Raw genomic sequence first — 18421 nt, forward strand, 5'->3', positions numbered from 1 at the left:
ATGGACCCTGATTCCTGTTGGTAATTTCAGTAGTTACGTTTTATATAAAGATTAGTGATGGAGCCTCCAATCTGTTGGCAATTTCAGCAGTTACATTTTATATAAAGTTGAATGATGGAGCCTTGTCCCTTTTGGTGATTTCAGTAGTTACTTTTTATGTAAAGATTAGTGATGGACTCTTCTACCTATTGGTAATTTGAGCAGTTACTTTTTGTATAAAGATTAGTGATGGACACTCCTCCCTGTTGGTAATTTCAGTCGTTACTTTTTATATAAAGATAAGTAATGGACCCTCCTCCCTGTTCGTAATTTCAGTAGTTACTATTTATGTAAAGATCAGTGATGGATGATCCGACCTGTTTGCATTTTCAATAGTTACTCTTTATCTAAAGATTGGTGTTGGACCCTCCTACCGGTCGGCAATTTCAGTGGTTACATTCTATAGAAATATTAGTGAAGGACCCTCCATCCTGTTGTTAATTTCAGTAGTTACTTTTCATATGAAGATGAGTGATTGACCCTGCTACACGTTGGAAATGTGAGTTGTCACTTCTTAAATAAAGATTAGTGATGGGCCCTCCTCCCTTTTGGTATTTTCAGTTGTTGCTTTTTACAATAAGATTCGTGATGGACCTTCCTACCTGTTGATAATTTCAGTAGTTACTCTTCATACAAAAATATGGTGGACCCTCCTACCTGTTGGAAAATTGAGTTGATACGTTTTATATAAAGATTAATGATCGACCCTCCTCTCTGTTGTAAATTTCACTAGTTACTTTTTATATAAAGATTAGTGATGGACCTTGATACCTATTGGTAATTTCAATCGTTCCTTTTACATAAAGATCAGTGATGGAACTTCCTACCTCTTCGTAATTTCAGTTGTTACGTATTATATAAAGATTAGTGATGGACCCTCCTACCAGTTGGTAAAATGAGTTGTTAATTTTTATATAATGATTAGTATAGACTCATCTACCTATTGGTAATTTCAGTAGTAACTTTTTATATAAAGATAAGTAATGGACCCTCCTCCCGCATGGCAATTTCAGTAGTTACTATTTATATAAAGATCAGTGATGGATGCTCCTACCTGTTGGCAGTTTCAGTGGTTACATTCTATAGAAAGATTAGTGATGGACCCTCCACCCTGTGGTTAATTTCAGTAGTTACTTTTGATATTAAGATTGGTGATGGACCTTGATACCTATTGGTAATTTCAACCGTTACTTTATACATAAAGATTAGTGATGGAACCTCCCACCTCTTCGCAATTTCAGTTGTTACGTGTTATATAAAGATTAGTGATGGGTCCTCCTGCCTTTTGGTAATTTCAATTGTTGCTTTTTACAAAAATATTTGTGATGGACCCTCCTACCTGTTGATAATTTCAGTGGTTACTCTTTTGACAAAAAATATGATGGACCCTCCTAACTGTTGGTAAATTGAGTTGATACGTTTTATATAAAGATTATTGATCGACCCTTCTCTATGTTGTAAATTTCAGTAGTTACTTTTTATATTTAATTTGTGATGGACCTTCATACCTGTTGGTAATTTCAACTGTTACTTTATACATAAAGATTAGTGATGGACCCTCCTACCTTTTCGTAATTTCAGTTGTTACGTGTTATATAAAGATTAGTGATGGACCCTCCTACCAGATGGTAAATTGAGTTGTTAATATTCAACAAAAGATTAGTATGGTCTCTTCTACTTGTTGATAATTCAATAGTTACGTTCTATATAACGATTAGTGATGGACCCTCCTCCCTGTTGTCAATTTCAGTGGTTACTTTTTATAAAAGATTAATGATGGACCCTCCGACCGGATCGTAAATAGTGTTGTTCGTTTTTATATAAAGATTAGTGATGGACTCTCCTCCCTGTTGTTAATTTCAGTGGTTAATTTTTCGATAAAGATTAGTGATGGAGCCTCCAATCTGTTGGTAATTTCAGTCGTTACATTTTATATAAAGTTTAGTGATGGAGCCTCCTCCCTGTTGGTGATTTCAGTCGTTACTTTTTATGTAAAGATGAGTGATGGACTCTTCTACCTGTTGTTAATTTCAGTGGTTACTTTTTATATAAAGATTAGTGATGGACCCTCCTACCAGTTGGTAAATTGAGTTGTTATTTTTATTTTAAGGTTTGTATGGCCTCTGCTACCTGTTGGTAATTTCAGTCGTTACTATTTATATAAAGATCAGGGATGAATGCTCCGACCTTTTGGCATTTTCAGTAGTTACTTTTCATATAAAGATTAGTGAAGGACCCTCCTTTCAATTGGTAAATTGAGTTGTTACTTTCCATATGAAGATTAATGATGGACACACCTCCCTGTTGATAACTTCAGTCGTTACTTTTTGTATAAAGATTAGTGATGGACCCTCCTACCACTTGTTAAATCGAGTTGTTACATTTTATATAATTATTGTATGGACTCTTCTACTTGTTGGTAATTCAGTAGTTACATTTTGTATAAAGATTAGTGATGGGCTCTACTCCCTGTTCGTAATTTCAATCGTTACTTTTTATATAAAGATAATTGATGGACCCTCCTGCCTGTTGGTAATTTCAGTAGTTATTTTTTATATAAAGATTAGCGAAGGGACTACCAACTGTTGGTAAATTGAGTTGTTATTTTTCATATAAAGATTAGTGATGGGTCTACCTACTGTTGGTAAATTGAATTGTTACTTTTTTTGTAAAGATACCTGTTGATGTTAAAAGTAACTTCTCAAATTACCAAGGTTATCGATCAGGAAGCACCGATCTGTGTGAAAGATGGTTTCAGCCCGGAGCAAGTTTCCCGTTAAAACATTCCTGAAGTTTGTTTCTGTCTGAAGGGAGCGGCCTCTCTTTCTTCAGTTGAGCCAGTTTAACAAATAACATCCTCAACAACATATTTTAGAGAAAACAGTAGTCCCTGCTCCATTCTCCCCATCTAATTCGCATGACACGAATTAATTATAATTAATCAGGAACAAGATTTATCTCCTACTTTGCTCCTATCCTGCGATTGGATCACCTTCAGTCCGGCCTCGGGGAACCATGGGCTGATTTTCCAGGTGACCAGCAGAGCGCAATATTCGGCCTTTGCGAATGTGTTAACCCTTTCCTGAGCTGAACTGTGTGTTCGATCAGTCTTTGATCAAATCAATATATTGTACCAGGCCCAAAACGGCTCAGTGAGTAAGAAGAGCCAGTGTCACAGTTAAAAATAAATGCATATGGAGTGAAAACGGACAGTTTCCCACACCTGACATGGGAAGTAGGCACCGCTGGACAAGGAAGGTGTAAATCTCCAGAGTTCGTGTTCCTGCTTTCTGTCCTGTAACCGCTTTAAAATGTGTCTGTGGGGAGATTGGAGGAGTCCATAAAGGGATAAGCCCTCAAATTCGCTGTGTGAAATAGCGGGCCTTCAGTCAGTGTCTGAGCGAACAATTAGTGAATATTTCCATCCGCGAGGATTAGAGAGCTCCGTCCGCCAGGGGAACATATCTGACCGCGGGAAATTGGCTTTGGAAAAGAGGAAGAGGCAGAAAAAGTTAATTAAAAAAGACATTGACACCACATTAACCTTACCTTGATCCCGCAAGGATTTTCCGTCCTCAATATCCGTGCAGATTTTGCAAATTATATCCTTGTTATTTCATTGTAATTAATCGAGTACAAGTTATTTGCTTTATTTTAACAGTTCAAAACTAGGGAGTTTGATCTGCTCCTTCTTATGTGAGATTCAGAGCTCCGCCCTCCATGAAAGCTGCTGCCAAACATCAGGATGGATTTCAACACAAACATTCCTCATTTGTTTCAGAACAGGGAGCGGCCCTTCTGGTGGAATCAAATCGAACCGGGTTGACAATTCGCTGCCAAGTCAATTGTGAACAAAGTCAGTTGTACATTTTATCTTTTCTCTTCTTGTTCCAGGGCAGTTCAGTAAAACAGATATCTGGTTCGAAATAAATTGTTACATTTGCTTCAGGGACATTGTTTACTGAAGACCCATCGATTTTCTAATGTTTGCGCTTCAACCCTGGGCCAATAGCCAGTGTTTCGTCAGTGAGCTGAGGAGAGGCTGTGTCTGTCGGTGAGGACATTAACCATTTAACCGCCGAATTAAACTACCGCTGAGCATCAATCACCTCAATCAGTGGGAGAATCAGTACTGACTTTCCAAAGTTACATTTAGGAGCAAAGTACAGAGAAACAGGAGTTGGCCATCAAGCCCCTCGTGCCTACTCCGCCATTTGATAAGATCATGGCTGATCTGTGATCTAACTCCACATACCTGCCTTTGGCCCATATCCCTTAATACCTTTGGTTGCCAAAAAGCTATCTATCGCAGATTTAAATTTAGCAATTGAGCTAGTACAAATTGCCATTTGATGAAGAGCGCTCCAAACTTCGACAACCCTTTGTGTGCAGAAATGTTTCCTAATCTCGCTCCTGAAAGGTCTGGCTCTAATTTTTAGACTGTGCCCCCGACTCCTAAAATCCCCAACCAGCGAAAAGAGTTTCTCTCTATCCACCCTATCCTTTCCGCTTAATATCATAGTAAATATTCAGCAGATTCACCAGTTACATTGTTAAATCCGGAATGGATCATTCCTGATATGAAGATTGGATTGCTCACATTTTGAGGAGGTTCACAGACGGTCATACATGGCCCCTCCCCGGGTTGAAAGTTTCCGAAGAGAGAAAGTGTTTGAGGACAGATTGTGATGATAATTCCGAGGGGCGGATTGTTGTGATCAATCCCAGGGACAGATTGTGGTGATAATTCCGAGGGACGGATTGTTGTGATCAATCCCAGGGACAGATTGTGGTGATAATTCCGAGGGAGGGATTGCTGTGATCAATCCCGGGGATAGATTGTGGTGATAATTCCGAGGGACGGATTGTTGTGATCAATCCCAGGGACAGATTGTGGTGATAATTCCGAGGGACGGATTGCTGTGATCAATCCCGGGGATAGATTGTGTTGATAATTCCGAGGGGGGGATTGTTGTGATCAATCCCAGAGATAGATTGCGATATTTCCCCCTTTCTCACTAATTCCCCGCTTGTTTTTTGACCAGGATTGAGGATTCATTCGGGCCAGAGACACAGCCTGAAGCGGCGGCAACAAACAATCCCCAACATTTATCTTCATGTGAACTCTCCCTCCACAGCTTGTTTCAATCTATCGCTGATTGAAGCGGAGTTTTATTCATTCGAACCAAAACCTTCAGACGAACGATTCATATAATTAAATATACTGGTAATTGGACAATTTGGGTCAATGGTGGGTTGAAATATCATTAAATACATTGTTAAATGGATCGTGTGGGTCAATGGAGTGTTTATATATAATTAATTACACTTTTAATTGGACAACGTGGGTAAATGGTAGGTTTATTTTTAATTAAATACACTGTTAAATGGACAGTGTGGTTACCACCTTCGTCAGATGGCGGCAAGTAGCAAACAGAGTGTCCCCAGTGATCCCGCAGTGAACCCAGAATGATGTCAGGGTGCACCCAGTCAGCCCAGAGTGATGCCAGAGTGGTGGTCTTGATGTTCAGACCACAAACACAACAACAAGAACTGGCACAACAATGTCCCAGTGACCACCCCCACGAGTGTCCGTTGAATGTCCCAGTGATCCCCCCAGTGTCCCCTGAATATCCCAGTGATCCCAGTGTGCACCCAGTGACCCCAGAGTAAGCCAGACATCACTCACGTGCCCCCCATCGGGTCCAGGCTGCGGTGAAGGTCTCAGTCAGTCAGTCCGCAGCGGAGAGAACTATTCTTGGCCCAGGATTTTTCCCACTCCTACTCTTCCTCACAAAATGTCTCTTTCTGGATCATCCCCTTGCAGCATTTCATCAAAAATATTCCTGAGGGGAGAGAGAGAGAGAGAGAATTGATTAAAATACAAATGTAAGGGATTAAAAAGGCACAGCAAGAGCCCAGAACTCCCTCCCTCCCACTCCCTCTCTCACTCTCTCTTTTTACCTCCCTCCCTCTCCCCCTCTCTCTCACCCCACTCTCTCTCAACCCCCTCTCTCTCTCCCTCTCTCTCTCTCCCCCGCCCTCTCTCTCCCCCGCCCTCTCTCCCCCTCTCTCCCCCCTCTCTCTCTCTCCCCCCTCTCTCTCCCTCCCTCTCTCTCCCTCCCTCTCTTTCCCTCCCTCTCTCTCCCTCCCTCTCTCTCCCCCTCTCTCACACTCCCCCAGTTGCACAGAATCTCTCCCTAATCCAAGTCTGCAGCTTGTTTCACCCCTGCCTTTCCTCTGAATGCCTCGAACCGGTGACGCACTGTCTGTCTGCGCTGCTCGGTGTTTGTTGCAGGCTCCAAACCTCCCCTGGGTTTGTTTTCTCTCCTGTCCCTGGGCCCGCACACACCTGCTCTGGACATTTTGCAACTTATGTTCTGTCAGTTGCTGTGAGCGAAATGTCAACAGCTTATCCCTTAACTGTTTTCTCTTGATTGAATTAGCAGCTCGCCCCGACCTGTTCAATCTCTCCCCCTCCCTGTACAATATCTCCCCCTCCCTGTTCAATTTCTCCCACACTCTGTGTAATATTCCCCTCTGTGTAATATTCCCCCCCTGTGTAATGTTACCATCTGTGAAATATTCCCCCTCTCTGCAATATTCCACACTCTGTAATATTGCCCTCTGTGTAATATTCCCTCTCCGTGTAATAGTCGCCCATTCTGAGTTCACCCCACCTTGTATTGTACAGAATGTAATATAAGATATGTACTGATTCCAATCCTTCTTGTAATGTACAGAATGTAATATAAGATATGTACAGTGGCCACCTCACCTTGCATGATACAGAATGCAATATAAGATATGTACTGAGTACACACCACCTTGTAATGTAAAGAATGTAATATAAGATATGTACGGAGTCCAACCCACCTTGTAATGTTCACAATGTAATATAAGATATGTACTGAGTCCACCACAGCTTGTATTGTACAGAATGTAATATAAGATGTGCAATGTGTCCACCCCACCTTGTATTGTACAGAATGTAAAATGAGAAATGTAAGCAGTCCAACCCAGCTTGTATTGTACAGAACGTAATATAAGATATTTGATGAGGACACCCCACCATGTTTTATACAGAATGTAATATGAGATATGCACTGAGTCTATCCCACCTTGTATTGTCCAGAAAGTAATTTTAGATAAGTACTGAGTCCACCCCACCTTGTATTGTACAGAATGTAATATAAGATATGTACTGAGTCCACTCAACCTTGTAATGTACAGAATGTAATATAAGATATGTCCTGAGACAACCACACCTTGTAATGCAAGGAATGTAATATAACATATGTACTGAGTCCATTCCACCTTGTATCGTACAGAATATGATATAAGATATGTACTGAGAACAAATCACCTTGCAATGTACAGAATGTAATATAAGATATCCACGGAGTCCAACCCACCTTGTATTGTGCACAATATAATACAAGACATGCACTGAGTCCACCCACCTTGTATTGTACAGAATGTAATGTCAGATTTATACTGAGTCCACCCCACCTTGTATTGTACAGAATGTAATAAAATATATGTACTGAGTCCACCCCACCTTGTATTGTACAGAATGAAATATGAGATATGTAAGCAGTCCAACCCAGCTTGTATTTTACAGAATGTAATATAAGATATGTAATGAGTACATCCCACCTTCTATTGTAAGAATGTAATTTTAGATAGGTACTGAGTCCATCCCACCTTGTATTGTACAGAATGTAACTTAAGATATGTACCGAGTCCACCCCATCTTATACAGAACAGAATGTAATATAAGATATGTAAGCAGTCCATCCAACCTTGTATTGCACAGAATGTAATTTTAGATATGTACTGAGTCCAACCCACCTTGTATTGTGCACAATGTAATACAAGACAAGTACTGAATCCAAGCCACCTTGTATTGTCCAGAAAGTAATTTTAGATAAGTACTGAGTCCACCCCACCTTGTATTGTACAGAATGTAATATAAGATATGTACTGAGTCCACACCTCCTTGTAAAGTACAGAATGTAATTTAAGATATGTACTGAGTCCATCCCTCCATGTTATGTACAGAATGTAATATAAGATATGTACAGTGTCCACCTCACCTTGTACTATAAAGAATGAAATGTAAGATATGTACTGAGTACACACTACCTTGTAATGTACAGAATGTAATATAAGATATGTCCTGATTCCACCCCAACTTGTATTGTACAGAATGAAATATAAGATATGTAAGCAGTCAACACCAGCTTGTACTGTACAGAATGTAAGAAAAGTTGTGTACTGAGTCCAACTCAACTTGTAATGTACAGAATGTAACATAAGATATGTACTGAGTCCACCCCACCTTTTATTATACAGAATGTAATAGAAGATATGTACTGAGTCCAAACCACCATGTATTGTGCACAATGTAATATAAGACAAGTACTGAGTCCACCACACCTTGTATTGTGCAGAATGTAATATAAGATATGTACTGAGTCCACACCTCCTTGTAATGTACAGAATGTAATATAAGATATGTACTGAGTCCACCCCTCCATGTAATGTACAGAAAGTAATATAAGATATGTACAGTGTCCACCCCACCTTGTACTATAAAGAATGAAATATAAGATATGTACGGAGTCCACCCCACCTTGTATTGTACAGAATGTAATATCAGATGTATACTGAGTCCACCCCACCTTGTATTGTGCAGAATGTAATATAAGATATGTACTGTGTCCACACCTCCTTGTAATGTACAGAATGTAATATAAGATATGTACTGAGTCCACCCCTCCATGTAATGTACAGAAAGTAATATAAGATATGTCAGGAGTCCACCCCAGCTTGTATTGTACAGAATGTAACATAAGATATGTTCCGAGTCCACCCCACCTCGTATTGGCAGAATGTAATTTAAGATATGTACTGAAAACACCCAGCCTTGTACTGTACAGAATGTAAAATAAGATATGTCAGGAGTCCACCCCAGCTTGTATTGTTCAGAATGTAACATAAGATATGTTCTGAGTCCACCCCACCTCGTATTGGCAGAATGTAATTTAAGATATGTACTGAAAACACCCCGCCTTGTGTTGTACAGAATGTAAAATAAGATATGTCAGGAGTCCACCCCAGCTTGTATTGTACAGAATGTAATTTTAGTTATGTACTGAGTACACCCCACCTTTTATTGTACAGAATGTAACATTAGCTATGCAATGAGTACACCCCACCTTGTATTGTACAGAATGCAATATGAGATATGTACTGAGTCCACCTCACCTTGTATTGTACAGTATGTAATATAAGAAATGTACTGAGTCCACCTCACCTTGTATTGGAGAGAATGTAATCTAAGATATGTACTGAGTCCACCCCACCTCGTATTGGTAGAATGTAATGTAAGATATGTGATGAGTCACCCCATCTTGTTTTATACAGAATGTAATATGAGATATGTACTGAGTCCTCCCCACCTTGTATTGTGCAGAATATCATAAAAGATATGTGCTGAGAACACACCACCTTGCAATGTACAGAATGTAAAATAAGATATGCACGGAGTCCAACCCACCTTGTATTGTGCACAATGTAATATAAGACATTTACTGAGTCCACCCCATCTTGTACAGTACAGAATGTAACATAAGATATGTAAGCAGTCCTCCCCACCTTGTAATGTACAGAATGTAATATAAGATATGGACAGTGTCCACCTCACCATGTACTATGCAGAATGTAATGTAAGATATGTTCTGAGCATTCAGCACCTTGTAATGCACAGAATGTAATATAAGATATGTACTGACTCCACCCCAACTTGTATTGTACAGAATGTAACATAAGATATGTAAGCAGTCAACCCCATCTTGTACTGTACAGAATGTAATATAAGATGTGTACTGAGTCCACCCCACCTTGTATTGTACAGAATGAAATATGAGATATGTAAGCAGTCGAACCCAGCTTGTATTGTACAGAATATAATGTCAGATATGTAATGAGTACAACCCAACTTGTATTGAGCAGAATGTAATTTGAGATATGTACTGAGTCCACCCCACCTTGTATTGCACAGAATGTAATACAAGATATGTAAGCAGTCCATCCCACCTTGTATTGTACAGAATGTAACATAAGATATGTACCGAGTCCACCCCATCTTATATAGAACAGAATGTAATATAAGATATTTAAGCAGTCCATCCAACCTTGTATTGCACAGAATGTAATTTTAGATATGTACTGAGTCCACCCCACGTTGTATTATACCGAATGTAATAGAAGATATGTGCTGAGTCCACCCCACCTTGTATTGTACAGAATGTAATGTAAGATATGGACTGAGTCCATTCCACCTTATATTCTACAGAATGTAATATAAGATATGTCCTGAGTCCATTCCACCTTGTATTGTGCAGAATATCATAAAAGATATGTGCTGAGAACACTCCTCCTTGTACTGCACAGAATGTAATATAAGATATGTACAGTGCCCACCTCAGCTTGTACTGTACAGAATGTAATATCAGATATGGACTGAGTCCACCTCACCTTGTTTTGTACAGAATGTAAAATAAGATATGCACGGAGTCCAAACCACCTTGTATTGTGCACAATGTAATATAAGACATTTACTGAGTCCACCCCATCTTGTACAGTACAGAATGTAACATAAGATATGTCAGCAGTCCTCTCCAAATTGTAATGTACAGAATGTAATATAAGATATGGACAGTGTCCACCTCACCATGTACTATGCAGAATGTAATGTAAGATATGTACTGAGCATACAGCACCTTTTAATGCACAGAATGTAATATAAGATATGTACTGACTCCACCACAACTTGTATTGTACAGAATGTAACATAAGATATGTAAGCAGTCGACCCCAGCTTGTACTGTACAGAATGTAATATAAGATGTGTACTGAGTCCACCCCACCTTGTATTGTACAGAATGAAATATGAGATATGTAAGCAGTCCAGCCCAGCTTGTATTTTACAGAATGTAAAATATGATATGTAATGAGTACACCCCACCTTGTATTGTTCAGAATGTAATATAAGATATGTACTGTGTCCACCCCACCTTTTAATGTACATTATGTAATATAAGATGTGTAATGAGTCCACCCCACCTTGTATTGTACATAATGTAATATAAGATATGGACTGAGTCCACCGCAACTTGTAATGTATAGAATGCAACATAAGATATGCACTGAGTCCACACCACCTTGTATTGTACAGAATATAATATAAGAGATGCACTGAGTCCACCCCACCTTGTAATGTTCAGAATGTAATATGTCACATGTACTGAGTCCACCCCACCTTGTACAAAACAGAATGTAATATAAGAGATGGACTGAGTCCACGTCACCTTGTATTATACAGAATTTAATATAAGATATGAACTGAGTACACCCCTCCTTCTAGTGTACAGGATGTAATATGTGATAGGTTCTCAGTCCACCCCACCTTGTATTCTATGGAATGTAATCAAAGATATTAACTGAGTCCAACCCACCTTGTAATGTACAAAATGTAATATAAGATATGTGCTGAGTGCACCCCACCTTGTAATGCACAGAATTTAATACAAGATATGGACTGAGTCCACCACTCCTTGTAACGTACAGAATGTAATGTAAGATATGTACTGAATCCACCCCACCTTGTATTGTACAGAATGTAATAAAAGTTATGTACTGAGTCCACCCCACCTGGTATTGTGCAAAATGTAACAGAAGATATGGACTGAGCCCACTCCAACTTGTAATGTACAGAATGTAATATAAGATATGGACTGAGTCCACGCCACCTTGCATTGGACAGAATGTACTATAAGATATGTAATGAGTACACACCTCCTTGAATTGTACAGGATGTAATATGAGATAGGTACTGACTCCACCCTACATTGTATTGTACAGAATGTAATTTTAGATATGTACTGAGTCCAAACCACCTTGTATTATACAGAATGTATTAGAAGCTATGTACTGAATCCACCTCACGTTGTATTGTACAGCATGTAATATAATATATCTACTGAGTCCACCCCACCTTGTAATGTACAGAATGCAATATAAGGTATGTACTGAGTCCACCCCACCTTGTATTATACAGAATGTAACATAAGATATGTACTGAGTACAGCCCACCTCGTATTGTACAGAATGTAATTTAAGATACGGACTGAGTCCACCTCATCTTGTATTATACAGAATGTAATATAAGATATGTACTGAGTCCACCCCACCTTGTAATGCACAGAATGCAACATAAGATATGCACTGAGTCGACCCCACCTTGTATTGTACAGGATGTAATGTTAGATTTATACTGAGTACACCCCACCTTGTATTGCACAGAATGTAATATAAGATAGGTGCTGAGTCCACCCCACCTTGTATTGTACAGAATCTAACCCAAGATATGTACTGTGTCCACCCCACCTGGTAATGTACAGAATGTAATGTAAGATATCTACTGAGTCCAACCCACCTTGTAATGTACCGAATGTAATATAAGATATGTACTGAGTGCACCCTGCCTTGTATTGTACAGAATGTAAAATAAGATATGTCAGGAGTCCACCCCAACTTGTATTGTACATAATGTAATATAAGATTTGCACTGAGTCCACCCCACCTTTTTTGTACAGAACGAAATAGAAGATATGTGCTGAGTCCACCAATTCTTGTAATGTACAGAATTTAATGTAAGATATGTACTGAATCCACCGCTCCTTGCAATGTAGAGAATGTAACATAAGATATGTACATGTCCACCTCACCTTGTACTATGCAGAATGTAATATAAGAGATGGACTGTGTTCACTTCACCTTGTATGTTACAGAATGTAAGATAAGATATGTACTGATTCCACCTCACCTTGTACTGTACAGAATGTAATATAAGATATGTACTGAGTCCACCTCACCTTGTACTGTACAGAATGTAAAAAAAAGATTTGTACTGGGTACAAACCATCTTGAAATGTACAGAATTTAATATAAGATATGTACGGAATCCAACCCACCTTGTATTGCGCACAATGTAAAAAGAGATATGTAAGCAGTCCACCCCAGTTTGTATTGTACAGAATGTAATATAAGAGATGTACTGAGTCCACCCCACCTTGTAATGCTCAGAATGTAATATATCACATGTACTGAGTCCACCCCACCTTGTACTATACAGAATGTAATATAAGAGATGGACTGAGTCCACGTCAACTTGTATTATACAGAATATAATATAAGATATGAACTGAGTATACCCCTCCTTCTATTGTACAGGATGTAATATGAGATAGGTTGTAAGTCCACCCCACCTTGTATTGCATAGAATGTAATTTTAGATATGCACTGAGTCCAACCCACCGAGTATTGCACAGAATGTAATCAAAGATATGTACTGAGTCCAACCCACCTTGTAATGTACAGAATGTAATTTCAGATATGTGCTGAGTGCACCCCACCTTGAAATGCACAGAATATAATACAAGATATTGACTGAGTCCACCCCTCCTTGCAACGTACAGAATGTAATATAAGATATGGACTGAGTCCACCCCACCTTGTAATGTACAGAATGTAATATAAGATATGTACTGAATCCACCCCACCTTGTATTGTACAGAATGTAATTAAAAGTTATGTACTGAGTCCACCCCACCTGGTATTGTGTAAAATGTAACATAAGATATGGACTGAGCCCACTCCAACTTGTAATGTACAGAATGTACTATAAGATATGTAATGAGTACACCCCTCGTTGAATTGTACAGGATGTAATATGAGATAGGTACAGAGTCCACCCCACATTGTATTGTATGGAAAGTAATTTTAGATATTTACTGAGTCCAAACCACCTTGTATTGTACAGAATGTCATATAATATATCTACTGAGTCCACCCCACCTTGTAATGTACAAAATGCAATATAACGTATGTACTGAGTCCACCCCACCTTGTATTATACAGAACGTAACATAAGATATGTACTGAGTGCAGCCCACCTCGTATCGTACAGAATGTAATTTATGATACGGACTGAGTCCACCTCATCTTCTATGACACAGAATGTAATATAAGATATGTACTGAGTGCACCCCACCTTGTATTGGACAGAATATAAGATAAGATATGTGCTGAATCCACTTCACCTTGTATTGGACAGAATGTAATATATGATATGCACTGAGTCCACCCCACCTTCTAATGTACAGAATGTAATATAAGATATGTGCTGAGTCCAACCCACCAGGTAATGTACAGAATGTAATATAAGATATGTACTGAGTGCACCCCACCTTTTTTTGTACAGAACGAAATAGAAGATAGGTGCTGAGTCCACCACTTCTTGTAATGTACAGAATGTAACATAAGATATGTACATGTCCACCTCACCATGTACTATGCAGAATGTAATGTAAGAGATGGACTGTGTTCACTTCACCTTGTATGTTACAGAATGTAAGATAAGATATGTACTGATTCCACCTCACCTTGTACTTTACAGAATATAATATAAGATATGTACTGAGTCCACCTCACCTTGTACTGTACAGAATGTAAAATAAGATTTGTCCTGGGTACAAACCACCTTGAAATGTACAGAATGTAATGTAAGTTATGTACGGAATCCAACCCACCTTGTATTGCGCACAATGTAATATGAGATATGAAAGCAGTCCACCCCAGTTTGTATTGTACAGAATGTAATATATGATATGTAAGCAGTCCACCCCAGTTTGTATTGTACAGAATGTAATATATGATATGTAATGAGTACACCTCACCTTGTATTGTTCAGAATGTAAAATAATATATGTACCGAGTCCACCCCACCTTGTAATGTACAGAATGTAATATAAGATGTGTGCAGAGTCCACTCACCTTGTGTTATACAGAACGTAACATAAGATATGTACTGAGTACACAAAACCTTGAAATGTACAGAATGTAACATAAGATATGTACGGAGACCAACCCACCTTGCATTGTGCACAATATAATATAAGTTATGAACTGAGTCCAGCCAAAATTGTATTGTACAGAATATAAAATGAGATATGTGCTGAGTCCAACCCACCTTGTATTAAACAGAATGTAATGTAAGATATGTACTGAGTCCACCCCACCTTGTAATGTACAGAATGTAATATGAGATATGTAAGCAGTCCACCTCACCATGTTTTATACAGAATCTATTATAAAATATGTACGGAGTCCATCCCACATTGTATTGTGCACAATGTAATATCAGATATGTACTGAGTCCACCCCAACTTGTATTGTACAGAATGTAATATGAGATATGTAAGCAGTCCACCCCAGCTTGTATCGTACAGAATGTAATATAAGATATGCAATGAGTACACAACACCTTGTGTTGTGCAGAATTTAACATGAGGTATGTACTGAGTTCAAATCACCTTGGATTGGACAGAATGTAATTTTAGATTATACTGAGTGCACCACACCTTGTATTGTACAGAATGCGAAATAAGATATGTACTGCGTCCAACCCACCATGCATTATACAGAATGTAATATAAGATATGTTCTGAGTTCACCCCACCTTGAAATGAACAGAAAGTAATTTCAGATATGGACTGTGTCCATCTCACCTTATATTGCGCAGAATGCATTGTAAGATATGTACTGAGTCCAACCCACCTTGTAATGCACACATTGTAATATAAGATATGTACTGAGTCCAACCCACCTTGTAATGCACACATTGTAATATAAGATATGCACTGAGTCCAGCACACCTTGTAATGTGCAGAATGTAATATAAGATATGGACTGAGAACACACCACCTTGCAATGTACAGAATGTAAAATAAGATTTGTACTGGGTACAAACCACCTTGAAATGTACAGAATGTAATATAAGATATGTACGGAATCCAACCCACCTTGTATTGAGCACAATGTAATATGAGATATGTAAGCAGTCCACCCCAGTTTGTATTGTACAGAATGTAATATATGATATGTAAGCAGTCCACCCCAGTTTTATTCTACAGAATGTAATATATGATCTGCAATGAGTACACCTCACCTTGTATTGTTCAGAATGTAAAATAATATATGTACTGAGTCCACCCCACCTTGTAATGCACAGAATGTAATATAAGATTTGTGCAGAGTCCACTCACCTTGTGTTATACAGAACGTAACATAAGATATGTACTGAGTCCACCCAACCTTGTATTGTGCAGAATGTAATGTAAGATATCTACTGAGTCCAACCCACCTTGTAATGTACAGAATGTAATATAAGATGTGCACTGAGTCCACCCCACCTTTTTTTGTAAAGAACGAAATAGAAGATACGTGCTGAGTCCACCACTTCTTGTAATGTACAAAATGTAACATAAGATATGTACATGTCCACCTCACCTTGTACTATGCAGAATGTAATATAAGAGATGGACTGTGTTCACTTCACCTTGTATGTTACAGAATGTAAGATAAGTAATGTACTGATTCCACCTCACCTTGTACTTTACAGAATGTAATATAAGATATTTACTGAGTCTACCTCACCTTGTACTGTTCAGAATGTAAAATAAGATTTGTACTGGGTACAAACCACCTTGAAATGGACAGAATGTAACATATGATATGTACTGACTCCACCCCACCTTGTAATGTACAGAATGTAATCGAAGGTATGTACTGATTCCAACTCGCCTTGAATAATACATAATGTAAAATAGGATCTGTCAGGAGTCCACCCCAGCTTGCATTGACATAATCTTGTGCACTGAGTCCACCCCACCTTCTACTGTACAGAATGAAAGATAAGTTATAACCGGTGTCCAACTCACCTTGTCCTAAACAGAATGTAATATAAGATATGTACTGAGTACACACCACCTTGAATTGTACAGAATGTAAGATAAGATATGAACGGAGACCAACCCACCTTGCATTGTGCACAATATAATATAAGTTATGAACTGAGTCCAGCCCAACTTGTATTGCACAGAATATAAAATGAGATATGTGCTGAGTCCACCCCACCTTGTATTATACAGACTGTAATGTAAGATATGTACTGAGTCCACCCCACCTTGTAATGTACAGAATGTAAGATAAGATGTGTACTGAGTCCACTCCTCCTTGTAATGTACAGAATGTAACATAAGATATGTACATGTCCACCTCACCTTGTATTATGCAGAATGTAATGTAAGAGATGGACTGTGTTCACTTCACCTTGTATGTTACAGAATGTAAGATAAGATATGTACTGATTCCACCTCACCTGGTACTTTACAGAATGTAATATAAGATATTTACTGAGTCTACCTCGCCTTGTACTGTACATAATGTAAAATAAGATTTGTACTGGGTACAAACTACCTTGAAATGTACAGAATGTAATATAAGATATGTACGGAATCCAACCCACCTTGTATTGCGCACAATGTAATATGAGAAATGTAAGCAGTCAACCCCAGTTTGTATTGTACAGAATGTAATATATGATACGTAAGCAGTCCACCCCAGTTTGTATTGTACAGAATGTAATATATGATATGTAATGAGTACACCTCACCTTGTATTGTTGAGAATGTAAAATAATATATGTACTGAGTCCACCCCACCTTGTAATGTACAGAATGTAATATAAGATTTGTGCAGAGTCCACTCAACTTGTGTTATGCAGAACGTAACATTAGACATGTACTGAGTCCACCCAAAGTTGTATTGTACAGGATGTAATCGAAGGTATGTACTGATTCCAACTCGCCTGGACTAATACAAAAGGTAAAATAGGATCTGTCAGGAGTCCACCCCAGCTTGCATTGCACATAATGGTGTGCACTGAGTCCACCCCACCTTTTACTGTACAGAATGAAAGATAAGTTATATCCGGTTTCCACCTCACCTTGTACTATACAGAATGTAATATAAGATATGTACTGAGTACACACCACCTTGAATTGTACAGAATGTAGGATAAGATATGTACGGAGACCAACCCACCTTGCATTGTGCACAATGTAATATAAGTTATGAACTGAGTCCAGCCCAACTTGTATTGCACAGAATATAAAATGAGATATGTGCTGAGTCCACCCCACCTTGTATTATACAGACTGTAATGTAAGATATGTACTGAGTCCACCCCACCTTGTAATGTACATAATGTAAGATAAGATGTGTACTGAGTCCACTCCTCCTTGTAATGTACAGAATGTAATATAAGATATGTACAGTGCCCACCTCAGCTTGTACTATACAGAATGTAATATAAGATATGGACTGAGTCCACCTCACCTTGTTTTGTACAGAATGCAATATAAGATATGTACTGAGGCCATCCCACCTTGTATTGTGCACAATGTAATAT

General features: G+C 38.6%; 1 long non-coding RNA gene across 1 annotated transcript in view; it reads right to left on the minus strand.

Annotated features, from left to right (window-relative positions):
* LOC137313855 (uncharacterized) overlaps positions 1–18421 on the minus strand; it is an 87303-nt gene that overhangs the window by 20535 nt on the left and 48347 nt on the right. The window contains exons 5-6 of the long non-coding RNA XR_010961087.1: positions 5729–5885; positions 3263–3522 (exon numbers count right to left, since the gene is read on the minus strand). This is a non-coding gene — a long non-coding RNA (uncharacterized lncRNA). The remainder of the gene's footprint in view (positions 1–3262; positions 3523–5728; positions 5886–18421) is intronic.

The sequence above is a fragment of the Heptranchias perlo genome, unplaced genomic scaffold (genome assembly GCF_035084215.1).
Source record: "Heptranchias perlo isolate sHepPer1 unplaced genomic scaffold, sHepPer1.hap1 HAP1_SCAFFOLD_49, whole genome shotgun sequence".
In the NCBI taxonomy this organism is placed as follows: Eukaryota; Metazoa; Chordata; class Chondrichthyes; order Hexanchiformes; family Hexanchidae; genus Heptranchias; species Heptranchias perlo.